This window comes from Cervus elaphus, chromosome 9 (assembly GCF_910594005.1).
Source record: "Cervus elaphus chromosome 9, mCerEla1.1, whole genome shotgun sequence".
In the NCBI taxonomy this organism is placed as follows: Eukaryota; Metazoa; Chordata; class Mammalia; order Artiodactyla; family Cervidae; genus Cervus; species Cervus elaphus.
In genome coordinates, this window is record NC_057823.1 from 32,578,838 (window position 1) to 32,600,150 (window position 21,313).

Genomic DNA, 21,313 nt, shown 5'->3' on the forward strand with positions numbered 1-21,313 from the left:
CACAGTCAGTACACTGAAGGCCTTGAACGAGAATCTTATATGAGAAGACTATCCCCTTTCCCTTGCTCAGAGATGGGGAATAAAGCTGATGGACACTTAAAAGCATGAGATCTCAGGCTTCTCATAGAATCCAAAGACTTGGTGTCTACCTGTATCCACACATATGTATGTCAGTTAAACCCATTTCTTCACCCAGTGTTAAAAGCTTACTTTGGAGGTAAGGGCATGGTGCAGGGGAAAAAATGGTACTCACGCAGGTCCAATGTAATAAGGAATATGGCTAACTTTTATTCCTGGTTCCTGGGGGAAGGCCTCTAATCTCTCAGACTTTCCGGAGTGACAGTGATGTCTTTGTTATTCATGGCACTCCCCTCCCTCATCACATCCCCATTTATGCCAATGGGGTGCCTCAGGATGGGGCTGGTGATGCCAGAGAAACCAACCATGGGATTCAAGGGTTGGGACTTTGAGCCATGTGATGTCAGCACCATCTATAAGGATGGGAACTGGAAACTGGCCCGTGTGGACAATGATTCACTCATTCATACCTGCATAACAGAACCCCAATAAATATTCTGGACACTGAAGCTGAATGAGTGTCCTTGGTTGTCCTAAATCAATGAGCCAAGAGGGTGATGCTCACTGAGAGTACAGAAGCGTTGTGTTTGGGGACCTCCCAGACCTCATCCTGGAGGACTTTTCTTTGATTCTGATTTGTAACCTTGCACTATATGAAACTGTAATCATGAGTAAAGCACCTTTCTTGGTTCTGTGAGTCATCCCAGCAAAGTCTTGTGTGTTTGTTGGATGAAGACAAGATGTCTTAAGACTAATTCTACTACTTTCACCAATTTTAACAAGATTAAAATTTTATAAAAAGTCATATGCCTTGTATGCCCAGGTTACAAACAGAAAGTGGAAGTATATGCATCCATATAAATGTTAATAGTTGGGACTTTCCTGGTAGTCCGGTGGTAAAGAACCCACCTTCCAATGCAGGGGGCACAGGTTCGATCCCTAGTTGGGGAACTAAGATCCCACAGGTTGCAGAGCATCTAAGCCTGCACGCCACAACTACCAAGCCTGCACCCTTTAGACCCCCTGCTCTTCGACTGGAGAAGCTCCCCCACGCCACAACTAAAACAAGACCATACACAGCGCTGACGAAGAGCCCACGCCACAACAAAGACCCAATGCAGCCAAAACAAATAAATAAGCAACCATACATGAAAAAACAATAAAATTCAACTGTCAAAAAAAAATTAACGATAGTTATTTCTGAGCTGAAGAGATGGAATTTTCTAAAATATACATTACTTTTTGTTTGCTGGTCCATTTGTTTACATTATACTTTGTGACCCCATGAACTGTATCTCCCAGATTCCTCTGTCCATGGAATTCTCCAGGAATGAATACTGGAGTGGGTTGCCATTTCCTTCTCCAGAGGATCTTCCTGACCCAGGAATCAAACACAGATCTCTTGCATTGCAGGCAGACTCGTTACCATCTGAGCCACTATGGAAGCCTATTTTGCTTTAATAACCTATTAAATAATGTGGGTTTGGGGGAAGGGATGTGGCAAGCTTCTGGGAACAGGATGTCTTTCAAAGGCTAGATAAGACATTGGGTTCTTTCTAGCACTGCTGAGGCAGAATCTATGTAATAACAATTTTCTCCTTTTGGTGTCATTTTGGCCCTGTGATCTTGGACAAGTCATTTCACCTCAACGTCACCATGTGTTAAGTTGGGGCTTAAGCAAGATGCTGGGTAATATCTCCACTCTTAGCTTCGTGTATGTCTAAAGACTTAATTTCATGTGCCCGTATCCCTAAAGCATCCACAGATGTCAGAGATGAGGAAGAGGAGTTTCTGAAGAGGTGAGCCCTGCTAGGGAATATTTGCATAAAGCTGATTTAGCAAGTGAAAAATGGACTGTGACAGATTAATGCTGGGCGGCTTGATCTGCTCAGTGTCTGGCCCACACAGCCTGGGTCTGATCAGATCTTCAAAGTCATATGGTCCCTATTTGGTTTTACAATAAATAACTCAGACTTATGAGTTAGACACCAATTAATGAAATCATCTAGCCCAGAGGAGAGCAATCCTCCTGGGCAGTCATTTTGGAAGCACAGACTATGTACTCAGTTGCCAAGGCTGGAGCTTTTATCCCTGCCTGTGATAGAAATGGTAAGAATCCTCCCAATTCCAGGTGACCTTTGCTCTGAGATACACCATTGGTTACCAAAGAGGATCAAGAGGGACTGGCTCCCCACAGACTTTACTGAAGATGGAAGGCCACGTTAAATCCAGTCAGAGTTTGGACTCAGTACTGGGAAATACCGGGGGTCAGCAGAGGAAGGACAAGTAACTTCTGCTAAAACTAGGTTTACTTAATTTTGTTTATATCCATCCTGAAAGGATATAGACATGACTCCAGGTAGTGTTCTGTGAAGTACTTAACGCGGTGTCTCAAGGCGTCATGTTTCTGGTAAGAAAACCATGGATGTGTTCATATATACTGAGAACTGAACCCACCATGGGTCCTCAATAAATATCAAGCAATCAATCAATTCTCTAGCACAGGGAAGCTTCCTGTTCCAAACATGCAGTCATGGAAGGGAGCTTGGCCCAAGACCTATCTCTCTTCTCCAAATGATGTGGCTCCCAACTCCAGGAAAAGTTCTGGGTGTTTTTTTTTTTTCCCATCCCACAGCAACTGATGGCAGAATCCTTGGCAGTCCTGGAAACAGTGATTTCCAGATGAAGACACCAAGGCAGTGAGGCTGTGCTACGCACTGGTCGAACTTTTACAACTTAATGGAAAGAGAATCTTAAATTATCACCTGGCAGCTGATTGGAAGCGGCTGTACCTGTTTTCAGAAATGCTCTAAGTAAAAATTGATGTGATTTTTAAAATGGAAATCTATTGTATGGAACTCTTTAGCATGGAAAGCACTTGCTGGAAGATAGCCATAAACTACATTTATTTGATTCAATTTTGCATCAATCAGCATGCCTCAAAGATGCCATTCTGCATTGTTTATTTAGTGATACATAAATTATAAATTTTTACCTCTAAGTGTGGGGAAAGAGAAGTTTAAAAACCCACTGTAATGGTTAACAAGCTCCTAACAATTGTTAAACACTGCTATTGCAAAAACGATTACCAGGAAGCTTAAACATTGCAGTTATCCACTTTTCAACTTATAATACTGATGTTTCACCAAATGTGAAATTCACTTCTGAGAGTTCCGCTTTTACATTGCTCTTTAAAATGATGCACATTTTAATGGTTCCTTGGGCACATATGATTTGCAAGACTGTTTCAGCTGTAACTTTATAGACTTTCTGATGGACCATTTGTCTTTGCCTTTTGGAGAACTAAAGTTATGTGATCATATATGTTTTCTATTTAATAGCCATGTATCAAATCCCTACATACTTTTTAGTGTGGTGGGGTAATAATTTGATATATTAACTATGTGAGGTTTTTTCTTTTGCATTTTTTTTAGCCCTGTGACCCTATGAGTGTCTCCTATTAGGGTTATTAGCCATATGGTCTTCACTGGAGGGCAATTTCAGAGGGAATGGGTGAACACGGGGGCAGATCATGAGTTTTTAAATTCCAAAGCTGCTTATCCTTGAGTCTGACAGAGGAAGTGATGAGAATCAGACCTAACCCATCTCTCTGGGGTTCTACTCCTCACCCTAACCCAAAATAGTGATCCTGAGGACTGGTGAGCAAAACAGAGCTGAGATTTCTGAGTGGCCATAAGATGGTGGTGGGTGCTTGGCCCAGGTTGGGGGTGGGTAATGAGGGGTAGAGAAATGGGCCTATTTTCCATTGTAGAAACTCAGAGGTGGCCAGGCCCCTTAGAACCCCTTTGTCACCATGCCTCTGGAAAGCAAGCTAACGGCGTACAGCAGTAGGAAGAGAAGGTAGAGAGAGGCCATGCTCAGGAGGTCCTGAGGCCAGTAAGCAGCCACTGTAGAAGGAGATGCCGCCTGGGGCTCCCAGCCAGGGCTCTAATGAGGCATCATTCAAGGTAGCAGATGCCAACTAAAAAGACCAGCTAAGAATCAAAATACACAGCACCTCTTAGCAGAAGCCAGAAGGTATAGACACAGAGAGGCCCAAGCACCTTTCACCTCCACAATCTTATGCACCCCCCTAAATTCACCCCGGACACCCTATTGCCAAGGAAGACTCTTTCAAGTCAATTGAGATGATGTGTTGAGAGGAAGGCCTTTTGAATCCCTAATCTTGTGCAGGAGAAGGAAAGAAAAAGGAAACCTTTAAGTGACTGCATCTGCCCTTAAAATCACTGATCAAATATTAGAATTGACTAGATTGCATTTTGGCTGTAGATGAAGACAGAAATTAAGTGTAAGGAATGGAGCCAAGTGCAGTGTGAAACAAATATTCTTCCTATTGCCCACATAAACAGCAACAACATACTGAATGGAAGATAGGCCAAGTAAACTTTGACTTAGTAGGATCATATGTACAAGGTTTCCCTGGTGAGTGGAAAGTCACCCTAAGGCTGGGGTTCCAGTCTCAGCCCTGCCACTCACTAGCATTAGGTGAGTCATCGTTCCCAGACTCTGTTTCCTCATCTGTAAAATGGGGATGAATGACACTGCTCTATCTCATGACGAATTGCACAGAGTCACGGTGAAGGTCAAATAAGAAAATGAGTGAATGTACCTCTTAGGCTACAAAATAATCTAAATGAAAGATATTTCAACTATTTCTTTCTGAGCAACAGAAACATGGGGAGATTAGCTCCAAGAGGCAACAAGAGCATTCGGCAGTGTATATGTAGGTCATTCAAATGGTCTGCCCTCAGGATCCAAGAGGCAAAAGCTCACTTGAGATTTTAAATAATTCTTAACTGGCATATTAGGAGAATGGTTGGTAGTCTGACTATTTTTCAACACTATGATTTTCATCACATCTAAATCCAGGAAGTGTGGAAAGCATGACATCTCCCTACCTGACCAACACCCAACACACCGGGGAGAAAGCCCTGGAAATTGATTTGGCCCAAACATATGTTCCTCTTTCTTTTATAAGGCAGATTTCTGACTCTCTGTATCACACTAGTTCTTCATATCAGAAGACTGTATTATAAAGTTAACAACTAATCTAAATAAGAAACGTCAATCCTCTCATGCTTCATCTCAAAGAAAGTAAATCAGATGCCAAGAAGCTATGAGATACTGAAAAGAAATGGGACCATAAAAAACAGGACCGGGTGATGGATAAACAAAGTCTGGGAGTGGTGGTCGGCGAATACAGAGGAATTATTCAGAGCATGCCCCGATGCCTGTGTGGCCCACACACACGGATGCCTGCAAGAGGCCATACACACACTCAGCTAACTTACAACAGCACGGCCACACATACTCTGGTGGGTCTGTCTTTCTGTGCAATTCAAAATATTATAAAATTATTTCTTGCACATGTAATATTTATTATATATTGCTTTACTATACAATGAAACTTTTATACATACACATTACTGTACTTTACATGCATTATAAGGAGTTTTCAAGGATAACTGGACTATACACATTTCTTGCCTTAAATAAAACTGATTTTGATCTCCATATAAAATAGAACTTCATTCATAGCTTAATAGTCAATTCTTGCTCAATTGACAAAATTCTAAACATGAAAGCATTGTGCAACTCTCTAAGGCAGAGTCAACCATATTTACCTACTTTTAGAGAAGTAAAATTAATTCCAAATTTATTTGGAAGTGAATATCCATGCTAAACTTACAGACCTTTAGAAAGATTTGTGCCTCCTCTGCTAATCTGTTTATTTCACTCCCAGTTAACCCAATTCCAGGGCTAACACTGTATTTTCAAAATCCTCAGGAACTTGGCTTCCAGAAGTACTGGCTTCACAAATAGAACAGAAGGTAGGGTGAGTAAGGCATCACACACGCAACCAAGGCTTGACATAGGGCAGAGGTATCCGACTTGAAAATCAATCCATTTTAATCACATTCCAAATTAGGAAGATAGACATGCAATCCTTAGGAAGGGGTAGTGCAGGCAGGAAGTCAGAAAATAATCTTCAATGTCCTCTTTTGCTAACAGTCTCTGGAGAGCTACATGAATTTTTGTTGAGAATATTTCTGCAAGTGCAATGATAGAAAATTACTATTGACCTTTTCAGTAGGCAAAATTGTGATGAAATCTGTTTTTCTGATGCCTTTCAGACTGGTTACTTCTAAACATCAGCAAATTCTGGAATTAGAGAGTGACTGTAACAAGTATTTGCAGCTCAGCAGAGACTCAAGAGGATGGATACACTATGGTTTTCATACTCAGAGGAGGCAAGTGGAAAATGATGGCAGCAAGCAGCATTAATTTGATCCCTAACACCCATCATTCATGGCAAAACTAAGCTGAGAAACGTCATATTCGGAAATGTTGGGGCTATCAGCTTCACCAGCCATGGTCCCTTTGTTAAAGGGTTTTAACAGTTAACATTTGTTAAAGGTTCAATGTTGTTCAACCTTGTTAAAGGTTCAATGCTTGCCTACTGATTATGTTTTTAAAGCAGTTACCTAAAATGCAAATTTTCACACTCTTTTCTAGGAAAGCCACAGGTGTTTCAAGGGACAAAAAGAAGACTGGTGGGTCCTCCTCCAAATAAAACATTTTCACTTTTATCTGTTCTATATATTGGGATTTTAAGGTTTCATTTTTTAAGTCCATTGTTTAAAAAAAAAAGTTTAAAAATTACTGATCTAAACTGCCAACTAGTAAGTTTTTCTACTCCACTTGGACCAAATTGATACCTCCAGGTGATGAGTTTCATAGGTTGATGGTGCATAGATATAAAGAGTATATCCTTGAATCAATTTTCAATAGAAGCCTTTGACTTAATAGAAAACTGCCTGGGCCTTGAGAGAACAAACCAGAAACACTTGTGTGACCAGGCATTATCTGATGTCTGTTATTTCTCCCCTGATATGCCTCATTCTGGCTAAATACTGTATATCAGTGACTTCAAAATGGCTTTCAGGATCATTTCCATATCTTTATATTTTAGTTTCCTTCTAATAAGTCTGGGTAAAATGTAAAGTTAGCCTCCTTCTGCTCTCCAACCCAAGAATTTCTTAGCCTTCCCTCCTCTTCTTTCTGGTCAAATCTTGCTGGTTGCAAACTTCTTTTTCAGCCCACTTTGGATGGTGAATTAGATACAAGAACAATCTTCACAGTTTTGCTAACTAAGAGTGAAACCGAAATGTCCTTCCAAAGTTGGAGCAAAGTCCCACAGTTTTGCATTTTCCTGGGCAGCAGGGAAAGATAAAGGTTTCCTATGCATGCATACATCTCTCTGACATGTGCTTACTGGAGCTAATCAATTGCTGGCCAGTTTTGACACCACATTTGGTCCTCAGCTCCTAACACACTGCTTTTTGCATATGAGGAGTCATGTTCAATGTTGAGATTTCTGGTTCTACTGAGTGACCCCAGAAGAGGCAAAAAACTTGGTACTTGTTTTGAGGGAAGAGTTTCATCTGGAGGAAACCAAGTCTCATCAAGGAAACTCTTTGGTTTTAGTGAGGGACACTGGCAGTCCCCTTGGAGCCAAGTTGCTCATGAGACCCCCGCCTTAGCCCTGTGGGAGAATGTTCCATGACAACCACCATGTACCTGGGGAAAGAGGCACATATAACTCCACAGCAGGTCATTCTGAAGAGGGAAAACATAGTCGGGCAGAGAAGGAGGGGCGTCTCCTTATCACAAAGCCTCCTTTGATAGAATCAAGCACACTTGACTGGTTGATGAACCCCAGGCCTCCCAGGGCCACCCTCAGCACAAACCCAGCACTGATTCCTGCTCTCTGGGCATTTCTGCACTCTGAGGAGTGGCTGGCTGAGAGAACTTCACCAAGCTGGAGTTTATAATGTCCCTCTGGAACATTCTTTGAGGGCTCTGCCAGCGAGAGTGTTGCTTAGGGACCCTGGCTTTGCAAGGGCCCCAGAAGACAGACCTTTAGAATAGTAAAGCCTCAAATGAAAAAAGAAAAAAGAAAAGCCCACAAGACCCAGCTTCTGACCCTGTCAGCGAGGGAGCCAACCAAGCTGTTTCCACTCACCAGGCCAAACCCAGAAAAGAGGGTTTGACTGGACATGGTATTGAGTTTTGCTGTTGACTTCTCAGGTTGACCCACTGACCAAATATGATACCCCACCACTGCTTGGGATTTTGCAAGTTTATAATCCATATAGAAGAAACATTGTTATATAAACTTTGCCAAGACTATAGGCCCTTTAAATTCCCAACTAAGAAGCTGAAGAAATTTATGGCAGTGTTGCTAGATGGGGAAGCCAAGTAAACTCAGAGTGTTGATCTTAGGTCTGTTTAAATTTCTCTTGCCTTCTGGCACTTTAAGAAGTAGTGGAAAGAAATCATTTACTCATAGGTGCATTAAGCGTTTGGAAACACAGGGGTACCGGGGAAGAGCGTTAGAACGTAATTGATGTGGTCCTGGCCTGTGAAGGGCAGGATTTCACTCCAACACTGGAGCCGTTCCTGTCCCGGGTGGCACAAAAACCTAACCGTACCTTCGTGCAATAAATAGAGTGAATTATGTGGAGGCTCAGTTTTCCTACCAGTGAAGTCTTGGTAATTAACTGGCCCTCCCCTGCGTCCCCATAAAAGGATAGGCTGCTTGGAAATGGAGCTAGTCATCATATAAGGAAGATCTAGCTGGCCTCAAAGTATAAGGACCGGGCTTTCTTATGCAGTTGCCTCTGCTCCTTTGTAATTAGTTCTGGGTCTCTCCTCTGTTTCGGGAGGTCAGTAATGATTGCAGGATTGGTAATAGGAGTCACTCAATTTCAGGTCCTTTTAGGACTGTAGCAGAAGGAGAATGAGTGGAACCCTAAAGAGAAAAAGCAGCATTTTAGCACACACAGTTCGGCCTTCATTTGTGCATTGCATGTCTCATGGGAGAATCCGGGATTCAATCAACAATGAGTACTTTCGGCAAAAGGCTGTGCTTCTGCATGCCTCATGGAGGAGAGTGAGGCAAAGTGCTGTGGAATCTCCAGTCTTGCCCAGAGCTGAAAGTGAAATGAAGGAGCCTATTTTTACATGCCAGATTACCTTGATTTAATACAAGATGAAATGCAATCTGATATGAGAACTGGTAATGGACTAACAAATGACTCAAGTAAAAAGTCATTTTAATGTAAAGTCCTGGACATGATGTATAACCTTCCCGGGAAGCCTGCTAATTGTGCGCCCCTAAGGTTCATGGCTCTAGGAATTTTCTGGATGTGACGCCTAACTCTTATCTACCCTCCTCCCGCCGTCTCCACTTTAGTGCTCACTTGTGTGTAATCTGAGCATTGTACACTGGGAAAACTTGCTGGAGTTGAAAAGCAGAGGAAAATATGCCTTAATAGAATTTATAATTTAACAACCCAACAAGTCAGACTAGAATTTATTGGAGCAACATTTCCTAAGAATCTTCCATATCCCAACTTCCACAATCAGTGACCTAGATCTTTAAAAGAAAAGGAAAGCATGTTTTAGAATTTTTTTTTCCAGCTGGAGAAAGCTGAACTTAAGTCCATAGGGTTATTTATAGACAGAGGGGACAGTGAAAGAAAGAAAGAGAAAGAAAGAAAGAAAACAAAACAAAGGTCTTGGTTTCTAATTTCCCTGCAGCAGCAATGACTTACTTCTGTTTTCATTCCCTCTAGTCTCCTCCCTCCTCCCATTAAGTTCTTGGATTTGTGTATCTTTAGATGTAGGCACTCAATGCTTTCTTTACTCAGGAAGTTATTCTCCTCACGCCTTGTGAGGTCTTGGAACAAAAATTAGTTGAGAGAGAAACAACTGCAGCTTCACTGTCCAGAAAAAAAAAATTACATTGCATCATGTAGCTCAAAAAAGTTTGATGGGTTTTTTTTCTTTTGGTGCAAGGGGAGGGGAGGGTGAAGATAGCATTGAATTGGGGCAGGGGCAGGAAGGGTGGTGCGGAGGAGCCTGGAGGAAAGCAAAGGGGAGGAGAAACTCATTTCCCACATGTGTAATTTTCTCCTTTGGGGAACACATGAGCCAGTAGTCACTCTCTGCACATGTGCTTTGTAGGGGTACAAAATGAACATGAAAAGCATTTGGGTTTCAACCACCTAAGTCAGGATGTGTGGTGTTTGTGCCTGAGAGGATTTTCAGTCTTTTCGTCTGATTGTCTGATTTCTTCACATTATCCCTCACTCTCACTAATCACCATCCCCCCACCCTCAATACTAAGGCTTTTCTTAATAACAAACAAGAATATTTTACGAAAAGTAGGCTTTATACTCAAAGCGTTCACCACTTGCTCCCTTAAAGGAGGAGAAATGTGGTTTGGAAAGGCTTTGTTTATTGGTCTATAAATCATGGTCACCAAGTCTGACCCAGCCGCTGGGGTGCCTGGGGTCACAGGACCCTTTCAGAACTTAGACGCTCTGAAGCTTCTCTTTTTGCTAGGCTCTTAATCAACCCTCCAAAGGCAGAAAGAACATCAAACAACTAAGACCTTGGAGAAGGATTGGTGGTTTAAATGACTCAGCCTCTGCCCGAGAGCAAGAATGTCTTAGCGATTCAACCCCCTCATAAGTGGGTTTTCTGATTATCTGGAGGCAGAAGAGGGGCTGACAAGGGAGAAAGAAGAAATTAATCTAAATAATACAAACGATTTAAAACCAAGAGCAAAGACAGTAAGCATCAAGCCCTCTGAGCGTCTTCCTCTTGATAATAAAGAAAATAGTAACTGCTCCCCAGCGACACTGAGACGTCAGGGGTGATGCTCCGCCTACCAGTCAGTCTGCCCAGGTCTGGTTCTGGCTCCTTGCGCCTCAGCTTTTCTCATCTGTAAAACAGTGATAATTTTAGTCTCTACCTTATAGGGCTGTTGTGAGAACGCAATCAGAAAAGTCAGGCAAAGTATTTAGAAGAGCCTAGTATATAGTAAGTGCTCAATAAAAGTTAGCTATTATCAGAACACATGTCAAGCTCCTCATAGTGCTTTCTAGACCCTCAAAGAAAGCTGGTTTCCCTATAAATTCTGAATTACCTGGGCACATACAAAATAAAGTAGCACAAAGTAATTACCAGCCAGACCTGGATCCAAATCTTGACTCCTTTACTCACTAGCTATGTCATCTTGGACACACTGCTTTATACGAGCCTCGCTTTTCTTCTCTAAACTGGATAACAATGCTTACGTCACAAGGTAGCTATGAGGACAAAATCAGAGGCTCCACACAGGAAAGTGTTTCATTTGATGGTGCTGTCTGGCTTAGAAACTGTCAGAAGTCAAAATAGTTACACGCTCAGCATTCATTGATCTGATAAAATAAGCATGTACTCAATTCCCACTCTGGGCAGCTGCTTCAACGCTAGATTCTAAAGATACTGCAGTGAACAGTACACAGTCCTGCCTCAAAGAACGTCAAGTCTAGGGAAGGAGACACATAAGGAAACATCATTTTCATTGTCTGTGGTTCTTGGTTTTCTCAAAGCATATTCAGAAGATCAGAAGAGACTCAATAACATACTGTCCCCTTACCTAAAACATCTTTTTCCAATGCTTCATCAAAGTAACTCCTATTGTCCTTCACTTTTCAGACTGAACTTCGATTGGTCAAAGAAGCTTTCCTGAACTCCAAGTTGCCACACAGTATGAAGGCACTCTATGTTTCTCATTTTCTAACACTCATCACATAATGGCTTGTTCATTACACTCCCACTACCACAGTCTACTAGCATTTTCAGGGCCTGTGTTAAACTCACTCACTTGGAAAATGCAGTATAAATCTTTTACACACAAAGGACTGATTCGTCCCCTCTCCCTCTCCGCTGCCCAAAATGGCTCATGAATGAAAGAACTAATTATAAGGTGAATCAACTTTCTAGGACATCCTGTGGGCCTAGCCTCTGTTCTGAAGGGCCTGGAGGCAATGCTGTGCTCATTAACACAATCCAATGAGTCAAGAATTACTTTGAGAATTCAGAAATAAATCCTCTTATAGATGGCCTTTTAGCAAGGGTGCCAAGACCATTCGTGGGGAAAGGACATTCTTTCCAACAGATTGTATTGAGAAAACTGATTAGCCACGTGTGAAAGAGTAAAACTGGACCCTCACCATAAAACTCAAAGTGGACCAAAGACCAAAAGGCAAGAACTAAAACTATAAAACTCTTAGGAAAAAATAGAGGGAAAAGCTTCAAGACATTAGATTTAACAATGATTTCTTGGTTATGACACCAAAGTCACAGCCAACAAGGAAAAAATAGATAAATTGGACTTCATGAAAATTTAAACACTTGTACATCAAAGGACACAATCAACAGACAGTAAAAGTGACTCAAGGAGTGGGAGAAAATATCTGCAAATCATATAACCCTTGGATAAGGGGTTTATATCCACAATATATTAAACTCCTACAACCTAGTAACACAACAACAAAAAACTAACCCGACTTTAAAATGGGCAAAGGGGGACTTCTGGTGGTCCAGGGATTAAGAATCTGCCTTCCAGTGCAGGGGACATGGGTTTGGTCCCTGGTTGTGGAACTCGGATCCCATATACCACAACTAGAGAGAAGCCTACACCACAACAAAGAGCCCTCATGCCTCAATTAAGATCCAGTGCAGCCAAATAAATGTTTAACAAAATAAAATGGGCAAAGGACTTGAATAGACATTTCTTCAAAGAAGACACAACAAATGGCCGGTAAGCACATGAAAAGATACTCAGCATCACTAATCATTAGGGAAATAAATGCAAATAAGAACCATGAGGTACTACTTCATACCACTAAGATAACTATTGTTAAACGAACAAACAAACAAAAAACAGAAGATAACAACTGTTGATGAGGATGTGAAAAATTGGAATGCTTGTGCATTGTTGGTAGGACTGTAAAATGGTACAGCCACCATGGAAAACAGTGTGACAGTTTCTCAAAACCTTAAAATGAGAACCATCATATGATTCAGCAATTTCAACTCTAGGGATATACCCAAAAGAATAAAAAACATAATCTTGAAGATATATTTATACACGCATGTTCATATCAGCATTATTCACAATAGCCAAAAGGTAGAGGCAACCAAAATGTCCCTTGATGAAGGAGTGTATAAAGAAAATATAGTATGTACATACAATGAACATTAGTCTTAAAAAGGAAGGGAATTCTGTCACAATACAACATGAATGAAACCTGACACTAAACCAAGTGAAACAAGCCAGTCACAAAATGACAAATGCTGGATGATCCCATTCATGTGGGTACCGAGAGTAATCAGATTCATAGAGATAGAAAGTAGAACAATCTTTTCCAGGGTCCCACAGGAGGCATTTGGGGAGGTCTAATGGGTACAGGGTGTCAGTTTGGGAAGATGGAAGAAGTTCTGGAGATGGATGGTAATGATGGATATATAACAATGTAAATGTACTTAATGTCTCTGAACTGGACAGGTAAAAATGGTTAAAATGGTAAATACTATGTTATGCATTTTTTATAATTTAAAAATAAAATAAAAGATTTACTTTGAACTAAAAGCATTTTGGTAATAAAAGGAGTCTGAGAATCCCACCCCAGGTTTGAAGTCTGAGGGTGTTTTCCATATGGCTTAAGTTTTCTTTGAAAGGATGAAGGGTGGTGTCAATTTGAGTAGACAGGTGAGGAGAGAAGGCAGGATGAAGCCCGATGGTATCTGAAAAGAGGGTGGAATTTAGAAAAACCTAAAAACTCCGATCTTCCCAATCTTCATTTCTTGCTTCTTTAGACACTCTTGTCTTTTTCAGGGAAATGGACTCCATCTGGTCTGAGTCATTAGCACTTCTTGAAATGTTGCTTTGAAGAGCTTGCTGATGTGCAAGAAAGCCTTAGCCTCTTCTTATCTCCTTTGTTTTTAATGAAAGAGGCTCCATGACTGGCCAGAAGATCATAAAACCAGTAAGACTCAAAATTCATATCCAAAGCTGTGACCTGTGGATTTGGGCACTTTCAAAACTTGACCCAAAGGAGAAGGGCTGGAAGGACATGCTGTGAGGAAAGCTGTAGAAGGCTGGGTACCTGAAAAATGAGCTGGGATGGACCCAAACTCCTTGAGCGGGGGGAGGGCAGGAGGCCAGGACCCAGGTCTTGCCCCTTAGTTGCCTGGCGCACACAGGCACAGCCCTGGTAGCTCAGCTGGTAAAGAATCCGCCTATAATGCAGGAGACCCCAGTTTGATTCCTGGGTCGGGAAGATCAACTGCAGAAGTGATAGGTTACCCACTCCAGTATTCTTGGGTTTCCCTGGTGGCTCAGTCGGTAAAGAATCCACCTGTAATGTGGGAGACATGGGTTCAATCCCTGGGTTGGGAAGATCCCCTGGAGAATGGAAAGGATACCCACTCCAGTATGCTGGCCTGGAGAATTCCACAGACTGTATAGTCCATGGGGTCGCAAAGAGTCGGACACAATTGAGCAACTTCCACTTTCACAGAAGAGTAACCCATCAGGCTAGGGCTCAGGGAGCATGTGAAAATAGCTCAGTCCAGGAACTCCAATTTAAATGGAAAATGAGCTAGAAAAGGGCAGGAAGACCAGGGTGCTGGCAGAAAGCTCTTAACTGTGGGAAATGGTCTTAAAAAAAATGAGCCAAACCTATTAGTGACTCCTCAAACCTCACTTTGTGAGACTCAAGGAACCTCCACAGTGAATGTAGTATATTTGCCTCATCTGAGGGACTAGTGGCCTTTTGTTATTTGGCCTAAAGTAAATGGATCAAAGTTTCCCCCAGTGAGTAGCAATGGGAGATACTAAATATATTTGTCCCATAGACAATATCAACTTTTAGAAAGCAAACTATTTCTAATCCTGAAAACAGAATTCACCCAGCTGTGGATTTGGCTTATTTCCATTTGGATTCATCTAAGAGTAATTTCTCTTAGAGCAGTTACTTTCGAGTCTGTTTTATGTGGATGTTGCCCTCATATCTGGGACTCAGTGAATCAGGTCCCTTCCTGCTCCTAAAGAGGATGGCCTGGTCTAGGGATGCTTTAAGACTCAGAGCCAGGGAATCTCTTCACCTGGGAGGTGCCCCCATGGAGGGCTGGGCAATGTGTGAAGGGGAACAAATGGAGTGTAGTGTGAAGAAGGGATTTTTTTTTCCTGAGTCATGTACAAAGTTTGCTTGGAGAAGCAGCAAGATCAGGGAATAGTGATTCACTTCCCAAGCCTTAAGAAAAGTGACTCTTAGACACTGCTGAGTTAATGTGGCTTGGCCCATAAAGAGAGTTATTGAAAAGCTCCTTGGTTGCAGGATAGTGAGATCTCTAAGCTCTGAGAGAGAAAAGCATTGCTATGAATGGCTTTCAAGGAATTTCATGGGATTCTCTTCACTCTTTCAAAGTTTTAGCTGATTTCCAAGTTTTCTTTGTCCTGTCCTTGGGCTGTTACTGTTATGAAAGTCCCAGAATAAATCTCTACAAACGGCTCAAAGATTTACACATTAGAGCTTTTTTTTTTTTTTTTTTTTTTTTTTAACGTTAGAGTTTTAAGAAAAAAGTAAACTGGTATTGAATAATCTAGCTATGCACATTGCAGATTAATGGTTCTACAGGTCTTCAACAGCTACTGGAATTCTGTTCAGTGGTCTGCAGTGGTTTTAAGATTCCTTGTGTAGAGAAGTTTGGGGTCGATGTCTCCTCTCTTGAATCTGGGCAGGTTTGTAACAGCTTCACCCAATTGAACATGACAAAAGTGATGCTCTGTGACTTCCAAGGCTGGTCCTCTTGGGATGTCACTCTAGGGGAAGCCAGCCGCCATGTAACATGTCAAACTCCCCTAAGATGGGGAGGCCCTGCCCAGGCATTCTTGTCGACCGCCCCAGCTGAGCTCCCGTCTGACAGCCACACCAGACAGCCATCTTGGATTGCAACCCAGTAGAACTTTTCAGAAGATCCAGCCCCATTCAACTGCTGGTTGAAACTGCTTGAGAGATTCCAAATAAGAATTGCCCAGCTGAGCCCTTCCTGAACTCCTTAACCACAAAATTGTGAGCAAAATAAAAAGGTTGTTTTAAGTCACTAAATTTTAGGGTAACAAGTTATGTAGCAATAGTAGCCTGAATGTGTCCCTTGGGAGTTTCAGTGGTTTCAGTGGGAATGGTGAGGAGGCAAGTTTGTTTACACACGTGTCACAAATTTGCAATATATGGCTGAGTAGGGTTTTTATAAAAATCCCATTCTGTCCTCAGTAACCATTATATTCTTAAAAGTTATACATGCACTATTAAGATTACATGGAGTCAGTCTGTCATAGCTAACTTTCAATTAACAGGCAACAGTTCTTCATTATATTTGCATGCTATTATTCATAATAGTTAAATTTGTAGTTTTCAGTCTTGTTATCCATTCATTTTTATTTGCTAGATGCTTACAAACCACTTATTATATACCAGATACTGTTTCAAGTGAACACATTCAATCTTCAGATTGATCCCACATGGTCAGTATTCTTATTACTAACCCCATTCTATAGAGGAGAGAACTGAGTTACAGAGACATTATCTATCCAGCTCATGGTCACATAATTTTTAACTGTTTGATCTGAAACATGACCCCAGGAAATCTAGCTTGAGTTCTTAAACTTTGACCCTTTGCTGCCTCTCATTTATACATCATTTTATTCCCCATTCACATACACACACACACACACACACACGAATTCCAAAGTGATACACTGAAATGCAAAAGAAGTAAGAAAAATAGCACTAAAAACATACATCTCAGGATAATGTGATAAATGTAAACGGTCACCAGAATGTAAATGCAATCTCATAGATTGGAATGAGTGAATCCTAGTATTTGATATCTGAAAAACAGATTTATAAGATCCTTTCTCCATTTACCCCTGGTCTCTAGCATGTTGTCTGTTAAAAAACTTTGTCCTCTAGGGTCACAAAGCAACTTCGGCCTTCCCCTTGTTTTTAAACACAACAAGCTTCCTGATAAATCAACAGTTTCTCTAGAACAAGCTCAAAATAATACTTTTCAGCAAGAAATTTACAAATGACGCTGCCAAGGCATTTGAGAGACCAAATGTACAGAGGCCCATTCTCTACTGAAACATAAGCCATACTATTGCCCATAAGCTTGAAAAGCCAGCTCGCTACTTACTGATTGATATCATGTTTGGCAAGAAAGCAGAACAAGCCATTGGAGAAGCTTCCTTTTCAGATGGCACTGTGGGTGCCATGTTATAACAGTGAAATAAAGAGGAGCAACTGCCATCATGTGTAGCGATTAAAAACAGACTTCAGAGTCAGACTGTTTCAGTCCACATCCCCACTCTGCCACTTCCTGCCTGTGACCTTGGAAAAGTTCCTTACCCTCCCTGAGCCTGAGTGACCTGGTATATAAAACAGGGTCAGTAATAGTACCACCTCAGAGCTGCTAAGAGGATGAAGTAAATCAATAACGTAAAGCACTTGGGACAGTGCCTGGCACAGAGTACCTGCTATATAAATGTTTGTCAAAGAAGTAAATGAAACATGTGCTCACAGATACCCCACCCTGCAGTCAGACAAGACTGCTGATCTACAATGTACACATCCAGCATGTGTGTATATGAGGGAGAAACGTCTGATGGCTTTTCTTCTAATCAACACTGAAAGCTAATACTACAGAAAGAGAGACTTTGGGGGTTACCTTGAGAATTATTTTGTGAGCTATGATATAAATGGAAAGGGTGAGTATCAATGGGGCACTTAGTATGTGTGTACTAAGAATGAAAGCATAAAATAACTGTCAATTATTAAATAAGTGCCAATTCACAGCCAGTTTTATTCACAAAGAATAGCGGGTGGCCAGAAGTCTGCCTCCAAATCTTAATTAAATGTTGGCGAACATAATGAAAATTGTAAATATAATTGACTCACAGCAACTTAAAGTCTCTTTGATGTACTGTATGAAAAAGCAGTGGGGAACACAGGCACTTGGATTCTTTACACTGAGCTGTGATGGTTATTGTATTGATTATCTATTGCTACAATTTTCCCGTGTAACTAGGAATCACCAGTTCTTTGTGGCATGCACTGGTATATGTATTGCTCATGAATTCAGAATCACTGGGGAACTCCCTTGGCAGTGCTGTTGAATTTGGTGGGGATCACACAAATCTAAGGGTTTGTTGGCCATCAGCAGGGGCTACTGGGGCAATGAGGCTCAGTTCCTAGAGCCTGGCATCTTCCAGCAGATGACCCCAGGCACGTTCTCATGGTAACAAAGAAATACAAGAGCATGAGGAGAAACACATAAAACCTCTCAAGGGCCATGCTCAGAGCTGGCCACAGTCACTTTTACACACGCTACGGACCAACAAGCTAAAAGCCACCCCCATTCGAGGTATGGGGAATAGTATGGTTTGAGTGACCAAAACTACAAGCTCAACTTGGCAAAGGGAACAAATCCACAGAAGCAAATGGAAAGACCATTTCAATGATTCAAAATGTTCTCCTTTCCTATTCGCAGGTCAGCAATGGAGACACAGACATAGAGAACAGACTTACGGACCCGGGGAGGGGGAGGTGGGGAAGGGGTGAAAGGGATGAATGGAGAGAGTGGCATGGAAACGTACACACGACCACATGTAAAACAGAGCCCAGTGGGGATTTTCTGTATGACCTAGGGAGCTCTGTGACAACCTAGAAGGGTGGGATGGGGGGGTGGGAGGGAGGTTCCAGAGGGAGGGCACATATGTATACCTATGGCTGATTTATGTTGATGCATGGCAGAAACCAACACAATATTGAAAAGCAATTATCCTTCAATTAAAAATAAATACACTAAAAAAGTTCTCCTCTCAAAATTTATTTTCCAACAGATGTGTTTTTAAATTTTACCCAAAATCAGGGAGCTTTATATCTCTGAACTGCTCATTATGTACTCTACAGTTTGAGAACATACCAATTCTACAATCAGGCCTAAGATATCGTGATTTTAAGTTAAAACTAGATTTTCTTAAAGACCAAACTGGAATGCAAATATCCAACTGCTAAGGGCTTTCTCATACTTCATTATTTCTATTATTTTTTGGGAAAAAAATCAGTGATTCTGGAGACTTTTTAAAACCATAAACAAATACTACAACAGAACTGGAAGAAATACTTTCCACAGCCATATGCAACCAGAGTGGATTAGGAAACCATTTGCCTTCAACTCTCAGGTCGAAATTTCAAATTTCCAGCTTTGAAACAGTATATATTCTTCAGGGTAATCTCTGACACACATCTGAAAGCAATTTTCAGTAATAAAATTCTCCTTAATTCCTGGGCTTGTGGCTAACCTGAATGTCGACGACTGTGAATGAACCAGCAAATACCTGCTGCTATTGCCAGTAACATAATTAGAAATTAAGTGTTTCTAAATTAAAAGAAACAAAGAGAAAGAAAAGAAACTGCCAAGCTGTGGAGACAGACCTATGGCTCACGCTACCTCTCATGGAATTAGATGACCAGACTGCCTTTCAGGAAGATAACTTGGGGAAAGATTACAGATGCTATCATTCCTACTGTTCACATGAAAAAAAAAAAAAAAGATATATTTTTAAGTGTTTTATTATTTAAAAACTTATAACAGTGCTTTAAATATTCCCAAAATTGGTCGACTACATACAGGCTCTTTGCCATGACATGTTCTGCAGATGATAAAAGTTTGGAAAAAGAAATGGTCAGCAAGTGCATAAAAAAGAGCCTGCCAACCCTGAAAATCAGCAGAATGGACTCTGTATCTATCCAGACACTTGGAGTTAAGAGTCAAGAACACTTATTGTTAGAGGAGGTTGTCATTTTGCATGGTAAAAGTGACATGGTAAGCCTTATAGATCAATGGGTAAAAGAGCAAATGAAATTACCTTGATGGAGAGAATTTCCCAAAAGTGAATTTGATTGCCACTCACTATCTGCACGATGTTGGGTTATGAACCACAATGGTGTATTAGTTTCCTATAGCTGCTATAACAAATTACTACACACATGGAGGCTTAAAATAACAGAAATGTATTCTGGCACAGATCTGGAGCCTCTAGGGGTCTGAAGTCAAAGTGTCAGCGGGCCCACGATCCCTCCAGTGGCTCTAGGGGGAAATCTTTCCCTGCCTCTTTTAGTTCCTGGTGGCTCCAGGCTCCTTGGCTTGTGGCCTCAGCACTCCAATGTCTGCATCTGTCTTCATACAGCCTTCTCCTCTGTGTGTCTTCTCTTCTGTCTCTTATAAAGACACAGCACTGGCTTTAGGACCCACCTGGATAACGCAGGATCATCTCAAGATCCTTAACTGTACATGCAATAGCCCTTTGACAAAATAAGGTCACATTCACAGGTTCTAGGAAGACATATCTTTTTTGTGGGTTTGGGTGGGAGTGGGTACTGTTCAGCTTGCTACAAAGAGGAAAGGGGATGGCAAAATTCAATACAAACGGAAGTGTGAGAGTCTTGTTAAGGGTGGTAAAGATAAAATGGATTGTAATCTCTTATAAAATGTGTGTGTGCATGCGTGTGTGGAGTACTTACCTGAAAGCAGGAAAAACTGACAGAAAGGCTCTGTGAACTCACTCTTTTATCATATGGTGAGTTTGGGACTAAAAGTTCGATTTTACCTATTCTGAACTGATTGTGGTTGTGACTGGGATTCCAACTAATTAGTATTCTCTCACAGTTTTAGGCATATCGTGCATAATTTCTGTACACTCAGATTTGCTTTCAGCGTAGGGGATGGGAAAGAGGAATAATCTGGGATAACAGGTAGGGAAAATCTCTCCCTGGCTGTGAGTTCCCCTTTTGATGGATAGGAAAATGACCGATCTGTTGACTTGGCCTGGCTTTCTGGGTCTCTGTGGTCCTAATGCTGCAGCGTAAACAGGGAGAGGTGCTCTTGGTCTCAGAGGCAGGCACCCAGGCCTCTTGTTGCTCTTGCTAGAAGAGGGAGCCAATCCGCTCTGCTTGCTCTTCAACATTACTCAGAATCTTCATGGAGAACATGAAGAAATACACATCTCTTGATTAACTGCTCTATCTACTATTATTTTCATTTCCACTCAAACTTTTCAAGCTCTGACAAATGAAGGGCACCATTCAAAATGCAAGATCTTAAGAGTCAGGGGTCTTAAGCTGAGATCCAGGACCACTCCCTGAAGTTCAAGGTAAAGTTCAGTGTATTTGTGAAACTTTCTGTGGAGCAGTCACATTCTCAAAGAAGTCCATCACCCTCAAAAGGTAAGAATATCCTTCAAGACGCT

The 21,313-nt window shown here is 41.4% G+C and overlaps 1 long non-coding RNA gene across 1 annotated transcript in view; it reads left to right on the forward strand.

Moving 5' to 3' along the window:
* The window catches only part of LOC122700930, a 28,034-nt gene that overhangs the window by 2,207 nt on the left and 4,514 nt on the right, over positions 1-21,313 (forward strand). The window contains exon 2 of the long non-coding RNA XR_006342880.1: positions 14,097-14,104. This is a non-coding gene — a long non-coding RNA (uncharacterized LOC122700930). The remainder of the gene's footprint in view (positions 1-14,096; positions 14,105-21,313) is intronic.